Source organism: Cupressus sempervirens, chromosome 9 (assembly GCF_028749045.1).
Source record: "Cupressus sempervirens isolate cs-2001-9-10 chromosome 9, ASM2874904v1, whole genome shotgun sequence".
NCBI lineage: Eukaryota > Viridiplantae > Streptophyta > Pinopsida > Cupressales > Cupressaceae > Cupressus > Cupressus sempervirens.
Genome location: NC_143126.1, coordinates 259260390 through 259284291, shown reverse-complemented (window position 1 = coordinate 259284291; position 23902 = coordinate 259260390). Strand labels below are relative to the sequence as shown.

Genomic DNA, 23902 nt, shown 5'->3' with positions numbered 1-23902 from the left:
CTCTCATTCAAGACCGAATCCCTGATTCTTTGTGCTCTTTCTGAATTTGAGGCCTTCCATATGCCCCATTGATTACCGATGACCATTTGGCTCAATGCATCTTTTACCTTGAGGAGTCGTCTCATAACAATTGTATGAGATGCAAAACGGGTCTCAACAACCTAAGCAAGTTTTTAATATGTTGATTGACTATTTTTTATCTAAATTTAAATTTTTAACTAAATTACAAATCCATGAAACTTAGTAATTAAAAAAAAATGACTTTACCTTCAGCAACTTGAATTTGGAGTATGTTCTAAAAATGGATTGTGACATGTGGTGGTTTGTCACAAACATTTGTATCTCCTCCCCCTCTTGGTATATTTTCTTCACCCAATCTATTTGAGTGCCAATCTTCTGCATGATCAAGTTAAGAGAGTGAACAATGCATGGGGTCCAAAAAAATGGTCATATTAACTCTCAACCAAAGCACTCACACCCCTGCAATTTTTGGCTGTCTATGACCACCTGTACAACATTCTCATTACCCACCATCTCGATGGCCTTGATGAAAATTTTAGAAATGAATTCGGAATCCTTCACTTGCCCCTCACAATCAACAACCTTCAAAAACATTGCCCCTTTGGGGGAAATTGCAATCACATTAATTAGTGGCCGGTTTCTTGTATCCTTCCAACCATCTAACACAATAGTTACACCTGAAGTTTTCCAAGATTTTTTGATTGGTTGAACGTCTTTCTCTATATGTATCTTCTCTTTTAGAGTCGTACGCGCCTGTTCATACCCTAGACTTGTGTAGTCAGCTGGTGATTCTTTGATTGATGCCATCATTTCCTTCCAATATGGTGATCTCACCAAGTTGAAAGGAAGCCCATTTGCATAGAGGCAATGTGCAATAGCTTCATCAACACGGTCTCTTGCCTCCATTTTAAAATGTGGTGTACAATGAACCTCTTTTGCGGGTTGAAATTCCCACTTCTTCCTCATCCGACACAAGTACTTGCAAGAATGGGTGTTGGGAAGATACAATTGGTTCAGTGGGTGCATGCATCTTGCTCTTTGAGGATGCACCTTGATAGTAGCTTTTTTTTTGATCTATTGACCAATGCATCAACAACTTCTTGTTCTCTTACTAATAAAAGTATTTCTGCACTAGTCATCCCAGTACCATTTTTGCCTTTGCACATTCCAAATCCTTTGCCAACAGGGCCCATAAAATGAAGCTTCACCTAGGAATATAAGCTATTGAAAGGTTTTCCTTTGTTACTTTGACAATAATTGCACTTCCAGTAGTATGACTCTACCAGTTGCCTCCTGCAACCTGTGATATTCGTGTTGTATGTCTCCACAAAGGAGAACCTATATCAGTTTTGAAATTACTAGTCCCTTGCCCTCCTTGGCCCCCCATTGAACTTTGACTAGCACTACCACTGGCATCCATTCTTGCCTAGTTTTTTGCAACCTATTCTATATGAAAATAAATAAATTTTAATTAGTTCCTAACAACTATGAGCATCATGCATGCAAGTGGAAAGAAGGGGAAAAAAACTACTAAATAGATACCCAAACTTGGTTCATTATATCTTTAAAAAAAATTTGAATTTTTTTCTTTAAGAACTTGAAAAAACTCATCAAAAACTCAAAAATACTTAAGAATGGGATTGATCACGTACCTTCAATGATTTAAACTCCTTTGAGAAAGCCATCTCTCGCCCTTCGATCGATCCTCTTCAAAAATGCTGAACTTGGATTCACAATGGCAATGCAAACTAGAGACCAAATGAGAAGTGGCTGTAGGTGCAAACAAAGTTCCAAAATTAGTTGTGAATGCTTCAACATTCACCTTTAGAGTCATTTAAGAATTTCATAGCAAAAAACAACCTAAAAAAATCAATTAAAAGTAAAACACATGCTTATTGGGCAACTTAAGTTGATTTTTGGGTTTTTATAAATTTTTTTGGTTGTAGGGCCCGCGGGTGCTCCCGGATGCGTCCGGCAGCCCTGTGGAAGCTGGCTGGAAGCTAGTGACAGGCTTCCAGATGTGTTTGGAATTTGGCCGGAAGCCAGCCACAGGCTTCCGACTAGCTTCCACAGTGCTTCCGAACGAATCTAGAACCTGTCGGCATCATATTCCACATCCAGACCTGTCTTTGACGAATTGGTAACTTAGGTGTTAAGAGGATAGGTTGGTGTCAATGTAGGGAGAGGCCAAGTAAAACCTCACAATGTAGGAAGAAACTCGGGGTTTCCACGTAAAAGTTTATGTCATTGATGTATGCATCTTTGTGTAATTTTGTATGGTTCTAGTGCATTGCATTTGTTGCTGTTATGATTACTAAAGTAGTTGTAACAAGGTTTGTGAATAAGGTTGCTGCATTAACTAGTAGAATTGTACGTATTGATTCACTTCCCCTCTTAGTACCGATTGGGATGAAGAATCAATATCAGAGCTTAGACCCTAACAACCACAAGCCTGACGGCTTGAGGGAAAATTAGATGACAGCCATTAAATACAAGATGCAACTTGACGAAGCCTTGGACACTAGTGAGGACCTCTAGGACAAGCTGAGAGAATCTTCAGTTAAAAGGGAGAAATTGATGAAGTTGGGAAAAAAAGCCAAGAAGTAATAGAGAAACTCAAAGAGCAAAGGGCTTTTGAAGAATCATAAGAAGTAATCTTAGAATTAATGATTGAGAATGAAAAGTTAACCAGAAAGACCAAAACATTGAAAGAGGAACAAGAACATGTGGTAGTAAGAATAAGTGAAGCATAGGATGGAAGGGGAACGCCATCCTTGCAAGAGACCAAGCCTATGAAGAACTCAAAATAGCTCAGGAACCAAAGCACCAAGCTGAAGATTTGCTAAAAGCAAAAGAAGATGAAATAGCCCTAATGGAAGAACACCAATACATCACACAACAAAATAGTCTTACAAGAATACAATCATGACAAAGTTGAAAAGTTAGAAGTTCTAAACGAAGAAGCCAAGTAGCTAGAAGAATAAGCTTGTCAGCTGAAGGATGAACTGAGAAACATGAAAGAAGAAAATGAAAGGCTGAAGAAGTCTAATGAAAGCGCTAGGAAGGTGGAGGAGCAACTAAAAGCTCAAAGGAAGACTGCAGACACAATTGGTCTAGAATTTGAAGGAATTGACACAGTTGAGAAAGGAGAGTTTTCAAGAGCAAAAGACTCAAACTCCACAAAGGACATAAGGACTGCAAAGAGAGATATGTCATCAAACAAACCTACTTGTTTTTGTTGTGGTAAAATAGGACACGAGTCAAATGTATGCCGACATAGACAAATAATGCTTGATACACAATAGGCCTATAGAGGCTATTGCAACCTTTGTCACCGATATGGACACAACGCACATAATGCAGAGATCTTGCAAATAAAGCAAGAGTAGAAGGTTACTGTTACCATTGTAATAGGTATAGTCATAGTGCAAAAGACTGTAGATCAAAGGCTCAATCACATTAGTCATCTCCAAAGTTAGGGAGACACACTGGGAGTGACAAGTGTGTAAGATAGGTTTTGCTTCACCTGTCGTAATGATGGTCACTTGGCATCCTATTGCAAGCTGAAGACAAGTTGCATGAACAACACTTGACCATAGAACAATACAAGAAGAATGTGCTACAAATGTCATAAGATTGATCATGTTGCCAAGGACTGTTGGGTCAAGAGAAAACCCAAGCAACAACACAATGGCAATGGAGGAAAACATAAGGCCATTGATATTGAGCAAGTCAACAAGGATTTTGCCAAGGTACGGATCAAGAAGAATTTAAGATACTGAAGTGAAACTTGGAGAAGTTGAGAGCTCACCGGCGAATCTAATTAATTCAGAAAGCCTTAAAGGGGTTACACAAGCAGAGTAAGTCTTGCATCGGTCCCCTCATTCAAACCAATAGGTCATAAAGGAAAGTGCCTCAAAAAGACCAAAGTGTGATCAATAGTGCAAAATGCCTAACTTGTAAAGATAGGAAAGGTCGTCCTCAAAACTTGACAATTAGACATGATGTCATTAAACATCTATTGCACAAGGGTAGAGGTAGGTAAGAGATGAGGTTACTGTTAGAACCTCGACGACACTTTTCAGCTGGATCTATAAATAGGCACATTATTCAACAAATGTCACTTTTGCAATCTTGAGATCTTAAGAGCTTATATTCGCAAAACCCTAACCATCAAAACAACAATTTTTGTGCGGATCTGAAGGAGAAGCGATCAACAATCCTAGAACCAGTCTAGTACAACGAAGTGCGTGAAAAGAGTCATATTTGCGTTTGATCTTTCACTGGCACAAGACCAATTCTCTGATCTGTATGATGTTGAACTGGTTGATGAAAAGGAGAACGATCCGCCTCTTTACGATCTGATCTTGAAAAGTTTTGATGAGAAAGACATTACGGGAGCCCTATCCTCACTCCCAGGTAACGTCATATTGGTTGAAAACGTAAGTGACTACCTGAAGGAAAGGATCATGAAACTAGGAGACAAGGAAATTAGGTCAAAGATTCAAAGATCTAGAGGACACAACCCTAGCTCATTGTAGTCCTCAATTTTGACATCCCAAAATTAAGGCAACCCTACAAAACTTTTTCTCATGGATTTGTAGGTGCATCCTCTTTGATTAATGCATTTATAAGGCATCATGAAAACAATTCATTATCCCCGAATTGTCCTTTGTGTAGTCTTGTTTATGTGTTCTTTTGAAAGTTCTCCGTTGAGATTATCCCTAATTGTTTGTTGGTAAGAGTTTTCGTTCTCTCATTGCGAACACTCGATTTTTGGTCAACTTTCTCATCTTTTATTTGTTTTTCTTTTTGTTGTAAATAGTTTGTGGTCTTGCTTTTGCCTTGGGTGAATAGCCCTTGGAATTCCACTTGATTCGAGCTAATTTAGGTCGAAATTGGAGTTGTCTAGCTCAAGTTATAAGGGAAAAAGTGGGGTTTTTGAGGTCAACTGCATATTTTTATTAAAAACCTCATAAAATTGGGGTTCATTGATAATTGCATGATATAAAGTTATATTTAATATTTAAAGTGGATTTTATGGTCCATTTTAAAATTTCAATTCATTCTGAGTTGATTTGACCATAGTTTTTTATGTTTAATGAAAATAGCTTATTTGAAGGTTATTTTTCATGCTACTTTATTAAAACTATAGTTAAATATTAAAATTATATAATTACATGAGACAACTTAAGTATATAAGTGGGATTTTTATTTCATATGCATATATCCACATGGAAAATACTCCATAAAAATCCACTTTGAATAAATTCTAAGTCTCAACATCATTAAATGTGTGCTTTTTAAATGTGATTGCATATGTGGCTGTGTTTAAATTTCATTTTTAATAATTAAATACACGTGTTTTCAAATCACCATTTAAAGTGGGTTTTTGAAATTCATTTACATGTAAATTTAAAATTAAGATGAGTTCTTTATTCATTTTAATTCAAAGTGGTGATTTTGGACCTGAATACATATATTTTTGATTAAAAAACATGCTTTCCTTTAAGTCTAAGTCATAAGTGGCGATTTTTTGAGTCCACTGCATATGTTTTATAAACACATGTAAATGCTATTGAAATGTGCATTTTCACTTGTAAATTCCACTTGGAGCAAAAGTGGAGATTTTATATCACGTTGCATATGTTTCTCAATATGCATGTCTTTCAAAAACACGTTCAAGACTAAGGGGTGTTTTTAACCATTTTACATGTACAAGAGTCCATGCCTTTGCCTTCAAAAGGTGCGTTTTGGTGTTCATGTCATATGGTGGCTATTTTTGCTAAGAAAGCATGATTTTGTGATATGTAAATGATCCTCTAAAATGCGTTATAAAGCTAGTGGCGATGTTCTGAGAGAACACATGCATTTCGAAATGTGTAAAGGCTTTTAAAAAGTCTGTTCCACGTTAGCTAAAGCCCTAATTTTTAAAGGTAGCGATTTCTAGCAAAAAATGCATGAGTTCTTGGTAATGTAATTACTAATAACCTCGAAAAGTGTGTTTTAGACTAGCAAATGCCATACCAAGATCAAGCGGCGATTTTATGCAAGATTACATGGATTTGTGATATGCAAATGTCTCCATAAAAAGGCATTTGAAGGCTGCGAGTTCATCATCCAAGAGCAATTGACAATTTTTGAAGGCATTGCATTACATGCGTTTTGACTAAAACAATCTGTCTAGGGCATATTCTTCATCCAAAATGACTCATACATAGGCGATTTTTGCATTGGATCATTTTGAGGAGGCATTCTAGGGTAAGTAAATCGATTCCAAGCTCATTTTTCATCATCTTGCAAGCATTGCATTTCTCTAACCACATCCACACGTCCAAATTGGAACCATGTTATAAGAATTTCGAAATCTATTTAAGGCTCGGCTTTGGACAAATCTAAAATCCGAAAATCTCTTGGATTCATTTTAGATTTGCTCAAGATTTGGATAAGGATTTGTCTTTCTCATTTTTGGTGGAGTTGAGGTAATTTTCCTTGGTCATTTTCTTTAAGCCATTTGTATATATTTGTTTGAATGTTCTTGCAAGTCTTTGTTATTTCCATTTTTAGAATTGTTTTTTTTGTGCATTTGGAGTTGTTCCTTCTTTCTTCCTTCTTCTTCTCAAAAGTTGCATATGCAAGGTCTCATCTTACTTGCATATGCAATCAAGTGTAAAATTCCGTTCTAAAAGGAAAGATAAGATTGTTTTTCCCTAACATGCGAATGCAAATTAAAACCCAACCATTACACATTCCATGTGCCTCCATATGTCTGCCATTGTTGAAGTCTTTCCCACATGCTTGCTAGATAGAGTTTCACATTTTGCACTTGTTAAAACACGAGGTGCTCAATGTATTATTTATTTTTCTCCGTGCTCACTTAAATCCAAGCTTGCTGGTCACATATGTAATTCATCTTAAAAAACCCGTTTAAGGATATTTTATTCATAATATAGCCATTTTGAGCTTGACCCATTTCATTCTCTATCCTTAATCATTCCATCCATTTTCCCCATCCACACCTCTTTCAAGATCCGTCAAAATCTCTCTATGGATCCTTCACATGAAGACGTTCTCATTTTATGGGATTTTCATGTAACAGTTGTACTGGTGTATCATTTTGCAATGTCAAGACAACCTACTCCAGCAAAGGGCAAAGACAAAAAGAAGATGAAGTACCAATACGATCAGTATCATAACTCCATCCCTTCATCACAAGTAACCTCATACTATGATGAAGTTCGGGATACTGATATTTTTTGTTACATCCCAAATTTTTCCCTAAGTTTTAGAATTGATCATAGCCATTGGTTTAACGAGTTATTTTCATGTGAAGTGAGTTAGTTAATTATAGACATTGTATCAATTTATTTCTTTCCTAATCATGCGAAGTGAGTTAGTTAAATTATATACGTCGTATCAACTGATAATGAGTTATTTCATTCATGATCATGTGAAATGAGTTAGTTGTTATAGACGTTGATGAAATCTATAACTGTCACTAGATGATCGACAATGGTTTTGAATTAACAATTAATATATCTTTGAATTAATGTCTTGGCGAGAATGTTTGTTTGGGTGATTTTAGGAAGAAGTCTAAAGAGAGGGGAAGCATTGCTAAACGGGATCATCGGAAGGGGATGGTCGATTGGTCTAGTCATCAGAATCGATAGGTTTGACCTAAGACTACCTTGATAAGGATATTGAGACTTGACAACGTGTTGCATTATAGGACCGCATGAGCTATTAGAAAAACAATAAAATAAAAACTTAATAATCTAAATTAAAATATGAAATTCTTACCTTTGAAGATTTATTATTTGAATTTATTATTTAATCATTATTATTCACCCTCAAATGTGAATACATGTATATAAAAATAAGGTGACACCAATAAATTACGAGTTTATAATCTAATGATGCCACTTTATCAATACATACACATGAATGTTTATAAGAATGAACAATAATAATAAAATAATAAATTCAAACTCTCCAACTTCTATTCTTTCCCTCTTATTTTCCTTCTTTTAAAATTCGATTTGACAGGCATTCAAATGGCCATCTTTCTAACTAAAGGTAGCCGAAGAGCCAAGCAGCTATATTAAAAGAGTCTCCTTGATCAAATTGAATATACCTGTTTCATTCTGTGTTCCTCTCTATTTTCCAAGAATCTGCTACGCTTTTTTGAGTTTCTTCCGTCTCACATTAAACTATCTCCATCCCAGCAAATCCGAACCATTCCTCTGATTTTTATTATTGAGACCACAGTAAGAATTGCAACAAGTCTATACGTGGTGAGAGTCAAGCTTCTCAGTTTGGTGAAGAGAGAATCCAGAGTCGAGAATCAGGTTTTTGCCTTTGATTTATAATTTTATAATCGTATATCTTTATCAATAGTCCGATAACTTTCAAAGGTCTAATAAAGTCAATAAATATGTCTTTAACATTGTAATTGCTGCTAAGCCGAATTATATTTAGTCGACTGTACAAGTTGTGGTTTTTATCATATATCTGTACATGGAAGACTAAGAATATGGTAGAATAGTAGTCTTTATTTTTATTTCTCATGCATAATTCACTTACCATAATTCATCTTTCTTAGTCTAAAAGGATCTATCTCCTTAGTAGGTTAAGACTGTAATAGAAGAAATGATCCATTAACCATTTGATGTAAATATAAGAAGTATTCATGTTTTGTCCAATGACAATAATAGCCCGAGCTCACATCAATGATTCAGTTATATTTATTGACCCTGAATATTTTGGAAGGTATCCAAATGTTTCAAGCTTAAACAAGCTACCTTGCATGGAATTGGTTATAGTGACACCAAGGAAATTAACTTGGCAGAAAGGCCAAAGATTGGTGAAGAGGTGTAAAATCAATCCTGCAATCAAATCAAAAATGAAATTAGATAACAAAGAAATAAAATACATATGATAGCTCATGCATGTCTTAATCATGAAAATAGTTGTCAAGTCGAGTGGTGGAGATTGGGTTTATGAACCCAACTTTGAAATCCTTGGCCAGGGTAGTTTATGGCAGATGTGTTGAACATGAGATCTTTTTTGTTTGTTCAGACGCTCTAGTTATTTTGAAGAATAACTGTTGGGATACTCAAACCACTTGATTACTCAGATGGTTGGACTTATGAACATCCCAAGCCCAATTCCGAGGTAGGGAGGGCCGTTCTATTAAGTTAGGATGTGTGGGGATAAGTAATTGTCCGTGGTTGGGAGGTTAAGCCTATTCAATGCTTCTCCTCTCACCAGTGCCGAGGCTTGGACAACAAGATAAAGATAATTCTTCATAACTGTATGTTCTTTGCACATTTACTTTTAGAAATATGAAAGCTTAAATATGTAGCATAGAAATATACGTTGTTACTTTATTTTCAGTTAAGCATGCTAGTTTGATTTATATGATATCAAAGTAATCATTTATTTATTTCCTTACATTCGTTGATGTTAAGATGCAATAGATTAGATAACAATTACTTCTTTCTAGTTATAATTAGTTTAATGAGATCATAGTCTCGTGAAAAGGTTTTGCTGTTAGATGAATATTTCCAATGGTTGTGAAAAATTGCTATGTTACATTTCTCATATGACCATTGAAGACTTCCTTGCAAGAGTGGATGTTGCAGCTATTGAAGATATGGCATGGATCAAGCGGAATCATATTCATTCTCTGTCCACTTTCCCCTTGCAAGCTCATGAACTGAAATTCATCCTTGCATGTGCAAGACACTTTGATGCAGCTTCACAAACTATCAAAGACCAAGATGGCAATACTATCAGTAGTCTCGATCTTGAGACTATTGATCACATATTTCATGTTCCTCACACTCCAGTTGTTACAAATATCACAAGGAAGAAGGCTATGGAGCGGTGGAATGAGGATACTCCTTATTGTACCAAGTTTTTAAATGACAACCGACTGATTACCAAGAGGCCAAATCTTGTCAGAGGGCCAGTGAAGGGAGTATGCCAATGTGATTTGAAGGAAGAAATCAATGACCTCATCACACTTGTCAGTCGCTTGGCGGGGTTCAAGGATTCAAATACCTTCGAACCGTGGATGTATAAGTACATCTCACTCATAATACGGTAAAAAAAGAATGTGTTTTGGGCTGAATTGGTGAGTGACTCAATATGTGAACAATTGGTGAATGTACTATCTATTGTTGTGTTCAACATAAACTTCTATGTGGTTTACATTACTGCTGCTCTGGGCATCTTTTCTGGGTTATCAACAAGACATGATAGGTCTATAGTTCATGTGTGGGAGTACTATGAGCAACTGCCTTTGAAGCAAAGTCGGATTACACTTCATAAGGGTTTAAGATGCCTTCTTTGGACATTTTATGTGCTTATTTGATAAGGAACTTCCTAATAGGCGAGTATTTGATGAAGCATGGAACAAGGTAAATGAATATGGTTGTATGTTTTTACAGTTCCCCAACTTCACATATGTGCGAGTTGGATGCTTTAAAGGAGAGCCATACACACTGCCAAGGTACCTTATTGATAAAATCATACTCATGGAGTTGGCAAGGCAACTTATGGAAGTCCAAGCTCATCAGTCTAGTTTGCACCAGCCTAGAGTGGGAATCTCATCTTGAAACCCATTGGAGATTGGAGGATACTCGATAGACACTGTGCCTAAAGCAAAGAACATGGAGTTTGAACTCCAAAGCATTACGTTGAAAACGTTTGCAGCCAGGAGTTGTTTTGATTGGAGAGGGTTGCATGACAAGATGAGGAAGTAGGTCTAGCACATACATCGTCTAGAAGAACTTTGGATTGATGTACGTACCGAGGTGGATATACGACATATGGATTATACTCGATTGACTGTGAAGCAGATTGTAGATTTCAACTTGGCATCAATTCCTCTTGGTTTTGAAGACGATGATCAAATTCTAGATCTTGAATATTTTCAGCATGATGTGGAGAAGTTACCCATTCTTCCTCCAACATGGTCATGTAAAGAAATTATGTCCATTTGGGATAGATTCTGATCTATTCTTGCTAATACCAATACATGGATGAAGAGAAGGGGTCTTAAATGCGTCAAGATAAAGCCTGGCAAAGATTTTGATCGTGCTGGTCCAATTGTTTTGAGATTACAAATAAAGGGTAAAGGTAAAGATGACACATCTTCATCTACATTTGAGGTCCTTCTCAAAGTTTTCCCAAGCTGTCTATCGAAGGAGGTGTTGGTTCCCAAAATCGCAGATTGAAAATCCAAGAGCCTGCCACTTCTTTGATAGGACTTCTCAATTAGTTTTGGCCAACGAATGAGAATACTTCTCAATTCCCTTGTACTTAGGCTCCGCTACACCTAGGCAGGTAAACCTTCACCTCAAATGCTGATTGTCTGGTTCAAGGCTTTTCTAAAGCGAATTTAAACTTCTGGAGTTCTTCGACTGGCAAGGTCCTTGAACTCGATTAAAATGAAACTGAATGTTGAGTGTTTGAAATAATTGGATGTTTTTGTATAAAGTTTGAATAATAATTTGATGCTTGTAGAAGGAATATATAGATTTTCTGACTTCAATAATAGAAAGACCAGTTCCTTTGCTCATTCGGGCAATAGAGTCAACTTCAGTGAATTATCACGTACAACTTTATAATGTTTTACACACTTATACTGCCAACAATTAAATAATCAAAATGCGATAGATCAAATATATACGCAATCTTAAATTAGTGCAGATTGAACTTTAACTCTTGTGGTAGGGAGACAAACTGGATACAAATATGGAAATGATTTAATATTTCACAATGTCTGTAATGATTAAATTCAAAATGCTAAATGACCATGTCCACTTATCCGACATTTAAATTGTATACAAAATTTCAAAAAATAATTACAAAGGACAATTCATCTACAGTTTAAATCTCCACGCCTTTAATAATAAACAAAGAACATTTTATTTTATTATAAAAATAAAATAATAGAATTTATATTACAAAGTCATAATCTTGCTCCTTATCCCTCCTCACAAGTAATAAATATAAGATATTTTCTCCTGAGAATATGGATGTGAATGTCCAAATATGTCTTACAGTGCCCTCTTGGCCCAATGTTCTTATTATTATTTATATCTCTTCCTTCAGTCATGCCTTTTAGAATAAAAGGTCATATCTTTTCCTAAAGCATAACTCACTTCGTTATATATAATCTATTTAATCACACCTCTTCTTCTAATCGCATCAAGTAAGGTTTTTAATCTATGCTTAATCAGATTATATTATTAACTAAAGTGTAGATGGTAATAATATATTTGATGAATATCTAGAACCGCCGTTGGTATATGATCATAGTTTTCTTTTTTAGAGTTACTCACTTTTGGCTTCCTCTGATTATCGGGCTGCTTACGGAGGCTACAGTTCAAATTTTAATATTTCAACAACAGTAATATATAGCCGCCGGTGAATTATTCCAAGATTCATTGACTCGACACAAGTATCTTGCCAAATACGATAACCTCTGAGATTCCTTGCTTGACCTTTTCAAGCTTCGATTCTAGCATCTCATGTGTATGGAAGGCACTATCGAAATCACATCACCATGAAAATAATATTCCAGACTTTGAAAAGTTTGTCCATACAGGGTGTCGATAGTTGTTCCTGCATGATTAACATCTGGTATTGATATCAATATCGGGCTTCACATAATTCAGGGCTTCTCTATTATCATGAAGTTTAACCTCCAAATTTCTCAGGAATAATGACATCCAGTGTTGTTAAAACTCTGTACGGGTATATAATCTCTGACAGTATGTTATTTGCCATTGGACAATCTTCATCTGTCTCTTAAAGATGAAACTCAATAAATTTAAACGCACTTGATGGCATGACTGCCCTATCTAGTGTCTTTTTTCAACAATGCCTTTTCCTTTTATATTGTCAGGTCCTTCTAAAACGTATCAAGCTGGATACAAATCATCATTGCATAAGCATATGTGTTGATTATTGTTGTTTAACTCACACAAGTGCACTTGTCATCATATGATGGAGGAGGATATATTATCACAGTAAGTTTCTTGCAGACATCTTTTATATACATCAACTTTTGAGATATTTAGGTCTTTAATCATAGATTTTACTATACAGAGAAATCCTAAGAATATGCTATGGTTCAAATCTTCCGCACAACCACTTGGTAATTATCTCCAGGTTGGACTTCTGTATCTTCCCATATCCAATATCTTTGCAAATAGGAAATAATTTTTACATGTAATAGCAAATTATAATGCACTTTACTGTCACTGTTCCCCTCTATATTAAAATGCAAGCATAATTCTTCAAACAGCAGCAACAAACTTTTTCCGTCTGGTGCTAAATTGGCTTCAGTCTTCAAATATGTCTTTAACCTAAGCAACTTCAATTGGAATGGATTTCTCGCTTCTGATGTACCAGACAAGTGTAAATCCGCAAATTTCTTAATTCTGTATGGATATAAAGATTCTCCTTTTGTATTGTATCTAGAACTTCAAAATTCTGCAAATTTTAAGGTTCCATCAGGAGGAAAAGGTTCAAGAGTACTTGAGGTAAAAGGGATTGAATCTCAATCAATTCAAGTTGACTAAAGTGACGATGAAGCAAGAAAACCGAAGGAGTCATCACCTCTCGCTTCATGTCCTCTTAAAGTTCTTGCTACAATTTCTCTTCTAGATTCGACTTCAGTATCAAATGAATCCCATGTTTTTCCTTAAGGTTTTGCTATGAATGCATTCTCTATTGAGCATCCATCTTTTGAAGAGTCTGTGATTATTACACCAGCATTGCCTGTGTCCTTAGCCGCACCTGTGCTAGAAGCATGAGGAGATCAATATGATTTTGAGAATGTTTTTGATGCATACTCCTTGTCAATTCCTTTTGCTACTGTTCGGTCTATAGCATTGCTTGATGTAACTTCAGCTCAGTTTGAGAAATTCATGGCAGAGGTCACACATAGTAGTCCTCTTCATATGGCCATTCAAACTAAGACACCGACTATAGTTACTACTGTTATGCAAGGTAATCCTGAGTTAATTGTGGTAACTACTGCTTCAGCCAATGCATGTTCTTTCAGCCTTTCTCCATGGTTGAGCACTGTCACACAAAATGAAAAGAGAAAGAAAGAAGAAATTCCACCTGAAGAAGTTGACAGACAAGTGAGCAAACCAAGGGTTTCAAAGAATAAGAAAGCTAAGACAATTTCCCAAGTGGTGGTTGATGAAAATCACATCAAGTATGCTGAAGTTGCTGAACCTCTTGTGGAGAAATCTACTGAAGACATGGAGACTGCTGATTACAAAATCACAAGGGTTGAACTTGGTAAGCAAACAAGATTGAGTTATCAACAAGATGCACATGAGGCAGTTAACTTTCTTTCTCAGAAGAATGATGAACTGTGGCAAAAGAAAATGAAACTCAAATAAGAGAATGCACGTCTATTGAGAATCATCGAAGAGATGAAGAGGTCTTCTACAGGTAGTGAACCTGTTTCAGTTGCATGTATATAAAGAGAGAAGCGGAAGGCACATACCCTTGATGAATGGAGCAGCAATATTGAAAAAGAGGGAATCCAAGTGATTCAAGAAGTATATGAGGAGTTGAGAAAAGGAAGAGAAGTTTCTGTTGAATTGGATAACATGTTGAAATCACTCAATCATCAATATGAGTTGCTGGACGAGGATCTTGGTGCGTGGAACAACATGATGCAAGTTGATTTAGACTTCATGTGTGAGTATGATGTCATTACATTCATTGAAATGTACAATGTTTTCATGCATGTGATGGAAAATAAGACACAAGTTCTTTAAAAAAACATAGAAGAGATAAAGGCAACAATACTCATGGTAGCTACTCAAGAAAATAAGATCAAAGAAGCTTTCAAAGGGTTGTCATGCAAAATCATGACTAAGGATAATGGAGTAAAGAGTTAACAAGAAATTCTCACAGCGTTTGCAGAAGCCATTCGCCTACAACTTCAAATGGATGACTTCAACATCAGTGTGCTTGACATGTTTGCAAACTAGAAGTGTTCCTTGAAGAATCTGCATAATCAAATGGAGATTTGTAACAAGGAAATATCTAGGGCTGCAAGCATACTCAGGAAGGTTACCATGATCTTGCAACACATTGGAGAACCGATGTTACAATTGTACGAGAGTCCCTACGGAAATTTGGAGAGTTGGTTTATACCATGTGAAAACTTTAAATCATATTTTTATATGCTTTAAGTAGAATAGTAATAGGAAAACTACATGTAAAGAGCATCTCTATTGTAAGTACAGGATAACATGTACCTGTACAATCAGCTCATGTAGTTGAGTTACAATTGCATTAGGAATGCAGCTTTGAATTAAGTCAAAGTAGTTAGGATAAGTATTGGTGGTTGAAGTTGTTCCACTTTTTCCTCTACCTCACTTTTCATTTTTTTATATATAAAGGAGAGAGTTCATTGTAAATAATCATCTTTTGCGTTATAGGAGAAGGTTGGGCTTGTGACTAGAAGGCTTTGTATTTCTTGTTGCACTTCTCTGAAGTAAATAAAAAAGCAAGTCTTTACCAAACTTTGTGTTGAGATACTTGGAATTGATCACTGTTTCTTATGTGACATTGATTGATTCATCTTTATTACTTCTCTCTTTAGGAGCATTTTAGTGTTTGATGTTGTTTTTGGAAGACTTTGAGCTTTCTTAAACGAGATTAATATTGTTTGTTAGTGGCTGCAAGTACTAGGATTTGAAGACTTTGAGCTTTGTTAGCTATTCACCCTTTTGTTTCAAGAAGGTTGCTTGTAGGAGACTTTGGGTTCTTACTATCAATCACACAAGTTAAGATATAACTACGGTCTTAAGGTTGTTCTTACATCAATACTTAAGCCATCAGTATTAACATAGCAATAGATTCCTTTTGTTTAATTGCAAGTAGTAGTTGGTGATATAAAATCATTCTTGAAAAGAAAGGAATTGATTTAGTAAACCACCCTTTTGTTAATTCCAGTTAAGTCTTTGTTATAGCCACCTACAATAAGAAGGGAGCCTCCCCTATTGTTGAGATGAGAGATTTATCTCACTACATTGTTGCCTAAAGTTTCCCATTTTGTAAGCTGTGGTTATAGTGGCTTCCAAAATTTCTAGCCAATACTCATGCGGTGAACATCATCCCAAATTTCTTCAGGGATGAATGGGTGAGATTCGTACTGAGAAGGGTGCACTATGAGTACACGTGGCTTAACAAACCCCACAAAATCACAAAGGAGGTGATTGAGAGGGTTACAGGGTTCAATAGAACTGGAACTGAGCTGACAATCAAGAAATACAAGCCAACTAAAGTGGTAGAGCTAATTGGATGCCATCATGATGGCAGAATGTGCTCGTTGAAGGCAATTACAAATGAGAAGATACAATTTGTTGGAAAGGTGATTACCCACCGACTACACCAATCCAACAGGATAAACAATGTACTTAGTGGAGCGGTGTATGGAGCATATCAGATTATAACTGAGCACACCAAGCTAAACCTAAGTGGGTGGCTACACACACAAATGATGGAGAATTTGAGAAAAATCAAGATAGATAGTATTGCAGACATATTCAAGTTTGGTGCAATATTGGTATGTGTATTCTTCTACTTCAAAGTAGAGTTTTTTGGATTTGTGAAGTTCTAGTGGAAATCCAAGATCTGCATTGCAGTTCAAATAATGAGCATATACAACAAGCTGGAAGTGGTGCCCTTGACTCACTTGACAGGTACATTAACAAGATTTAGTTAGATATGCACAGGAGAAGAAGGATACCCCTAAACTTGATCATAGACTACAAAAGAGACATTTGTTTCTTAGCCAACATAGACAAGTGCATAGTTTAAGTGGTCGAACCACAAACCCATTGGTTGACCAAATTCCTCTATGAGGTTGAAGAGAGCTCAACTAGAGAATATATCAACTGGCTGCTAGCAATGCCTATTGACCAAGAACAACATAAATTTGGGGCAGCCAAGGAGAAAATAAAAGAATTAAAAGAACTACAAGAAGTAGTTGCTTAGGAGGAGGAGAAGAAGGGCACATGCCAAACCGTGAAGAACGCTGAGAAAGAAAGAGAAGAAAAATGAGGAGATGAAAGCTCACAAATGGAGCTTCGAGGTGAATCGTCACTTGAACCAGCGTTAGAAGTAGAGGCCATTGACAAGAAGATTCTAGCTACTATTAAACCCCCAACAGTAGAGACCTACAAGAGGAAGACCGCAGAGAAAGAAAAGAAGAAGTCTCCAACTCCATCGAAGGAAGAAGAATCTGAGGAAGAGACTGAGACAGAGAGTCTCAAATCACCAAAGGAAGGTAAGAAACTCACTTTCAAAGATATTATTGATGTTATAATGATGGCACAAGTCCAAAAGAGATAGAAAAGAATAAAGGTCACAGTTTGACCGGTGCCATAGAGGAACCACAAAAGGATGAACAAGAAGGAAAGGCTATTGAAGAAAAAGAGTCACATGATGGAACAAAAGATCACCAATTGCCTCCGATGGAGATTCCTGAAGATATAATGGGACGGGCGACACAAGAGGAAGAATTGGTAAAGGAATCTGAGCATGAACAGAGGCAAGAGGATCTGCCCTCATCTCTGCAAGAAAAGACTCCTACTGAAACCATACCATCTAGTACATCATCCAAAGGACAACGGAGTGTTAGGAAATTGGAGAAGAGTAAAGATAAAAGGAAGAGACTTTAGAGGAATCTGGTAGCAAAGGGAGACATGAATTCGCAACACCGGCTGAATCATTCACATCAGAGGATGGAAGAGAATTGTATGATGCCAATGCAGAAGAAGCAATAAAGATGCAAAAACTTTTTAATAAAGTAGAGGAGATGGGCAAGCGCGTAAGCAAGCTAAATAGCAAAGACCTGAATAGCTAGACAAGGCTTATGGAAAAGTACAAGATAATGAAATTATTCAACAAATGACATGAAAGGGAAACTACACTAGTGAAGGCCCAAGAATTTTTAAAACAATTGGCAGCAAAAACTTAATAGAATAAAGAAGATGATCTGATAAGCCAAATTTAAGTTTTGGTAGATAATCTCTATGATAAAGCTGATAAGATTATACAAGTCTTGGAACAATAGGTTCTAACGACAAATTTTGAAAAACAAATGTCTTGTTGAAGAGAGGCAAGGGAGTTGACATCATTACGAGATGAGATGTTAGAAGCACTGAAAGATATAACCCCTGTATTCTAAAAGTCGAGCACATCACGCACCTTAATAGGTGATCTAGAGCAACAGAAAGAAAAAACTCAGCAAGAGCTTGATGAAGGAGCACAGGGTTATGATCCACTTACTGGATCAACCTCAAAGCATATTGCAAAGATCTAGGATACCATGTACATTGTACATCAGCTAAGAGTAGAGGAAGAGAAGCGAGCTATCCAACTAATGGAACTTCAATCTTTTCTATCCCAATCATAAGTGAACATCTCAAGGATGCAAATGCTCAGGTAGCCAAGCCACCGACATAAATAGATGATGCACTTGCCAAGCAACTAGCAGACCTTAGGAGTGCAACATTGGCTCTCACTCACCTAAAAGAGTCCTGGGAGACTGTTGAATACAACAAGGGAACACTACAAAGATATCTTTGAGATGCTGCAAGCCTTGAAACCCCACACTTGAAGGAGGAATATCATATAAAAGGGGAAGTATACTTGATCAAAAGGTAACCCTTTATACCCTTTGTCATCGATGACAAAAAGGGTGAGATAAGATAGGAAGAGATGACTACAGGGGGAGATAACTGAAGACAAGACAGTAGGGGGAGATTAGTCAAGATAAGGTGAGAAGACAGAATGAAGGGGAGACAAATGGGGAGGACAGATTAAGGATTAAAGGAGAAGGTATCTGCAGATATCAAGGAGGAGAAGATAACAGGAAGAATATTCTCAAAAGGAGAGATCAAATAGAGAGTAGAGAAAGGGGGAGTTATGCTCATATTGGAGCAAGATGAAATTACTCATGTAATAAAGTCTAAGGTTACTAACAAGCATAAAGAACTTAGAAGAGATGAGATAGGTAAGCTTAACCTATGAAGAGATGTAAGTCTTGTTAACTACATATCAAATTTTATGATTGTTAAAGAGGTTCTTCCATCAATGCCAAAATGGGAGATTGTTGGACTAAACTAGTTATTGGCATGGTTGACTGGCAAAATGGTGAGAAGTGAACTCAAGCAGTGAGTGAACATTGAAGTGTTGTCATTGATTGGCAACCGGTTAACAAGAAGATAAAAGTGTCGCAAGTGAGTGCAACCATCGGTAGATTGACATACTAGTCATAAAAAATACAAAGTCACGATCTAGCCTATGACAAGCAAACAAGCATGGAAGTTTGATGGTCACAATTGAGTCACCCTTGACATGACAAAGCGAGAAGGTATGATAGTGACGTGACATGCACACAAAGAGAAGTGGCAGAAGCGATAGAAGAAAGCAAGGAGATAAATCTATATGTAGACTTACATGTGGACAAGCAGACCTACATGAATAGGCACCTACGTTTAGGTAGTCACGAGTATTTTGTGACTAAGGTCGCTATGCATTTCAAATTTCAAATTCATGTTTTGAGCGGGATAATTTTAGGGTCTCGACCCATGGATTGGATGAGTGGATTTAAGGTCACTTAGACTTCATTTTGAAGTTGTTGAAAAGGTCATTGTTATTATTGTTGTGTTGTTCGGAGATTTGTGCAAGGAAGACAAGAACAAAGAGAACAAAGTGTAGTAGTAAAATGGCGCTCGAAGCACGTGAAAGAGGTAGTGAACATAAATTGTTCACCGAGTTAAGCTAGAATAGAGGAAGTAGATCAGAGTATCTTCGTAAAGCATCGCAGTCAATCTACAAGGCAAGTTCTGTCACATTTGTAGATCTCATCTTTAGTTTGCTTTCTTACCATTGCAACTATTATAAGCCTTTGACAGGGCAAACATGTAATAAGTCTTTGAAATCCTCTAACAAGGTATCATTTAGAGAGGGATCAGAATCCTCTAATGAGGTAGCCTTAACAGGCTGTCGTAATCATAACATATTATATTCATTCCTAGCAGGACGATTTCTCAGAAGGAACATATGTAAGCCTTTGATAGGGCATCCGTTTACTTGCAAGGAAAGGCTAGTGGGTATATTACTCCCACCGTGGTTTTCACCCTCACACTAGGGGTTTCCATGTAAAAATATTTGTGTCATTGATGTATGCATCTTTGTGTAATCTTGTATGGTCTTACTGCATTGCATTTGTTGCTGTTTTCAACACTCTTTGATGCATTTTTGCGTCTTTGTTTGGATGCAATTTTTCTTTTTTACAACCCACGCACCGTTTTGCATTCTCTATTTGGGTGCTGACCTACACTAAAATGACCACATTTGTCATTTTTCTTATATAAGTAATTGGTAAATTATTTGATGTATTAATAATGAGCAAGGCCGCTCAATAAATAAGTTTACAACTTTAACAAAATAAGCAAGTTTCTAAAAAGAAACTGCACATAAGATCAAAGATGATCTTATAACCTAAAGTTACAATAAAGTACATTATTGAGCATTAAATAAATAATAAAATATTAACTTAATTCTCATTGAAGATATATTTTCATCATAGTAGCTACACCTGTTAACTTTCTTAAGATATTTTTAATTCACTCTATTGGCAATGAGACTCTATATTCATGTGATACCCAAACTCAACGACTTTTCAAATGAATGAAGTATAATAATAAATATATATTACTTTATATAGAAGAAGTTTTATTCAATTTACCACTGAGTAGAAAGTGCTTAATTTCCACCAACTTCATCAACTTCTGTCACTTTGTCTTGAGCGAACCACATAAAAAAAAGCTTATATTTGTTAGTTTTACTACACAAAGGCCTCTGTCGTCGACGTGAACAGATGGCAACCAATTTTCAACAACTGAATTTTTCAAACCTCCTTCAAGTTCCTTTATAAATGACAAATGGTAGATAAGTCTTGAAAACTTATGAATTAGATGTGTCAAGCATAGATACATGTTGGTGATATCAATTTTTTTGGAGCCCAACATCATCTAAACTCGAAATTCTCCATTTGAACACAAAACCATTCTAGATGTCTTTAATATTGAGGTACGTATGTTGTCTATATCAGATACGGTATTTATAATTTTGCTCTTCATCACTGCTCATGTCTTCACTGACCTTTCTTCCTCTAAGTTTATATGTCTATGGGAGGCGTACATTCGTTCACCAAATGGTTTGTCCGCCAATGGTTCAATCAAGAAATGTGCGCTATTCATCATTGTTCGATTCAAAGCTAAGTTACCCAGTTCTCTCCTTAGCCCTCTGGAGCAAGCAAATTTTGAATCGGTCCTGGTCCTCGGTCCTTGTCCTGGTTCTCTTGTGGGTTCTACTTGGGTTCGAACCTAGGCAGGCTAGTTCTTCTAGCCTGAACTTAGGTCCAACCATGATCAAACCAAGGCAGACCTAGGTAGGCCAAGTGCGAACCAAGTTAAGTTCCACTGAGAAACATTCTATAAATTAGTGCAAAAGAAAATTATTACAGAATTTGAATAGGATCTTAACCATTACAAAAGGTAATTTGCCAAAGTTCTGCTATTTATTACATTCAATTAAACTAGCCCTCAAGATTTTTTCCAATGAAACTTCTATATCTAGTTGCTGATAATCACCCCTTAGCGATTAATTGGAAGCTCTCTATCGTGATAATCATATTATAAACATTGAACAATATCTTCAATAGGTGAAGGGAGTTGCAAGCTACTTTTATAACATTTTTCAAGCACCATGTTAATTGCAAACAAACAAGCTCTCTATACAATGAAAAAGTAATAAGCATTTGAGGACTTGGAAAGCAAGAATATTTTTATTTTGCAGCTGATCCCATTGGCATTGGCACTGTTTGTGAATCAATTAATGTCTTTGATGAAGAAGAAAACGATTTAGAAAATCCATTAGAAGATTGAAACTATTTTATAAAGTTTCAATAGTTGAAAGTCAAAACAATGATACTTGAACTCAATATTGTTTTAATAATTTGATGTTGTTAATAGATATGATAATTTATAGCATTTTTGTTGGTTTTACTATACTATGTGACATTCTAATATTAATTCGAGCTTCGAGGATGCATTCATGTGTGTATATATAGTATTTACATGTATTTGTACTAATGAACCCAAACCCCATTTCAAAAATTTGCCGTACCAGCAAACCGGTATATGTGTCATGCTAATCTTAATTCGTGCTTCTAGGATGCATACATGTGTATATATATAAAATATTTACATGTGTACTAATGAACCCGAACAAACCCAAACCCCATTTCAAAATTTTTCCGTACCAGTGAACTAGAACCCGAACTGGCAAGATTCAAAGATTCATAACCCAATCGGTTCATCCAGCACTGCACCTGAACTATAGTTGATTCAATTACTTTTGTCTTAATGATTTTCTCCTTCAAACTTTAATATAGTTAAATAAGTATTCATCTAGGATTCTACAGCATAAAGACAGGTGGCTTACGGAACCAACCAATATCATTATTTGATTAGATATATCCAGTTGAATGAGTTTTCAAAAAATTGTGATCTGGTTCTAGAACAAATCAAATATCAGATACGGCAATGGAGTTTGAAGCAAGTATAATCGGCACATTTGACCAGTATTTAAGGTATCTGATACTTTTATTTATGTTTGCACAGTAGGCATTGAAAAGAAGTTCCAGACAGTTGGATATTGATATCAGCAAATTTTCTGAGAAAAATGATCACTGCCATAACCAGTTCATAGTCCACAGCATATAAATGTTTAAAGAATATCCAAATATTGTATGCACTAGCATTTGCTTTAGATAGTAGCATAGCTCCCTGTGGTTGTCTGCAAATGTTCTTTTGACATCAATGACAAGTTTGTGAAGTGGGGCTAACAGTTTTATCTTTTGATGTCTCTTTCCAATGAATAAATCCACCTATTATATTCCCCATATAGAGACGAAGAGTCACAACTTCCACAAGGTATATAATTTCTCACTAATGAAGCACCCCTCCTTTACTATTCAGTATTCACTGCCCCTTCAAAACCAACCAATGCTTTCTTAATATTGTTTGATAAAACATGTATACTTTCTTATTCTTTTGTCTGCTAGTGTGTTTTCTCTTTTAGTGACGCTGATGTCGTTTGTCTTATTTGGCAAAACATTTAATCTCTTTTGTTCCCCTTAAGATTCGACCAGAGATTTATGATGGGTGTTGGCTGAGGGATGTTGATTAACTTCTTTCAAATTTTCAGGACATTACAAAAGAAGGCATACTTATGCACATATATGGGCAATACAATAACCTCATAAATGGAATTTTAATTTGGGGCAATCAACAAAAGGATGGGAAACTTATTTTATAGCTAAAAGCTCATGGAAATCATTTTCTAAACAATTAGACACACTTTTTAAGTTCCAGGATAATAATGTGGTCTAGTGGTGGTTAAAATTCATCTTGTCTAGTTGGTTGAAGCGTTCGAAGCTAATTGGGGAATTGTATAATGGTTACAAGTTTGGGTTATTGCATTAAAAAGTTTTGAGCATATGAAAGCACAATTGTGATTGGGATTGGGAGTTAGTAAGTTCCCTTTTTGAAATGCTTTGTTAATTTTGATTAGTACTTTGAGATATGCATACTGGGATTTTCGAGTAGCAGTTGTTTTAAAATCTCAAAGCAAATAGGAATACTACATTGTTGTGTATTGTTATTATTTGGATTAGGATACTGGGAAGCTTAAGCATTTAGAGATGTGGAAGACAAGTTTGAGATGATATTAGCCTTTAGGTTGTAATCTCTAA

At 36.1% G+C, this 23902-nt stretch overlaps 1 protein-coding gene across 3 annotated transcripts in view; it reads left to right on the top strand.

Moving 5' to 3' along the window:
- Positions 1–23902, top strand: part of LOC149538436 (uncharacterized) — a 159284-nt gene that overhangs the window by 28418 nt on the left and 106964 nt on the right. The window lies entirely within an intron of this gene.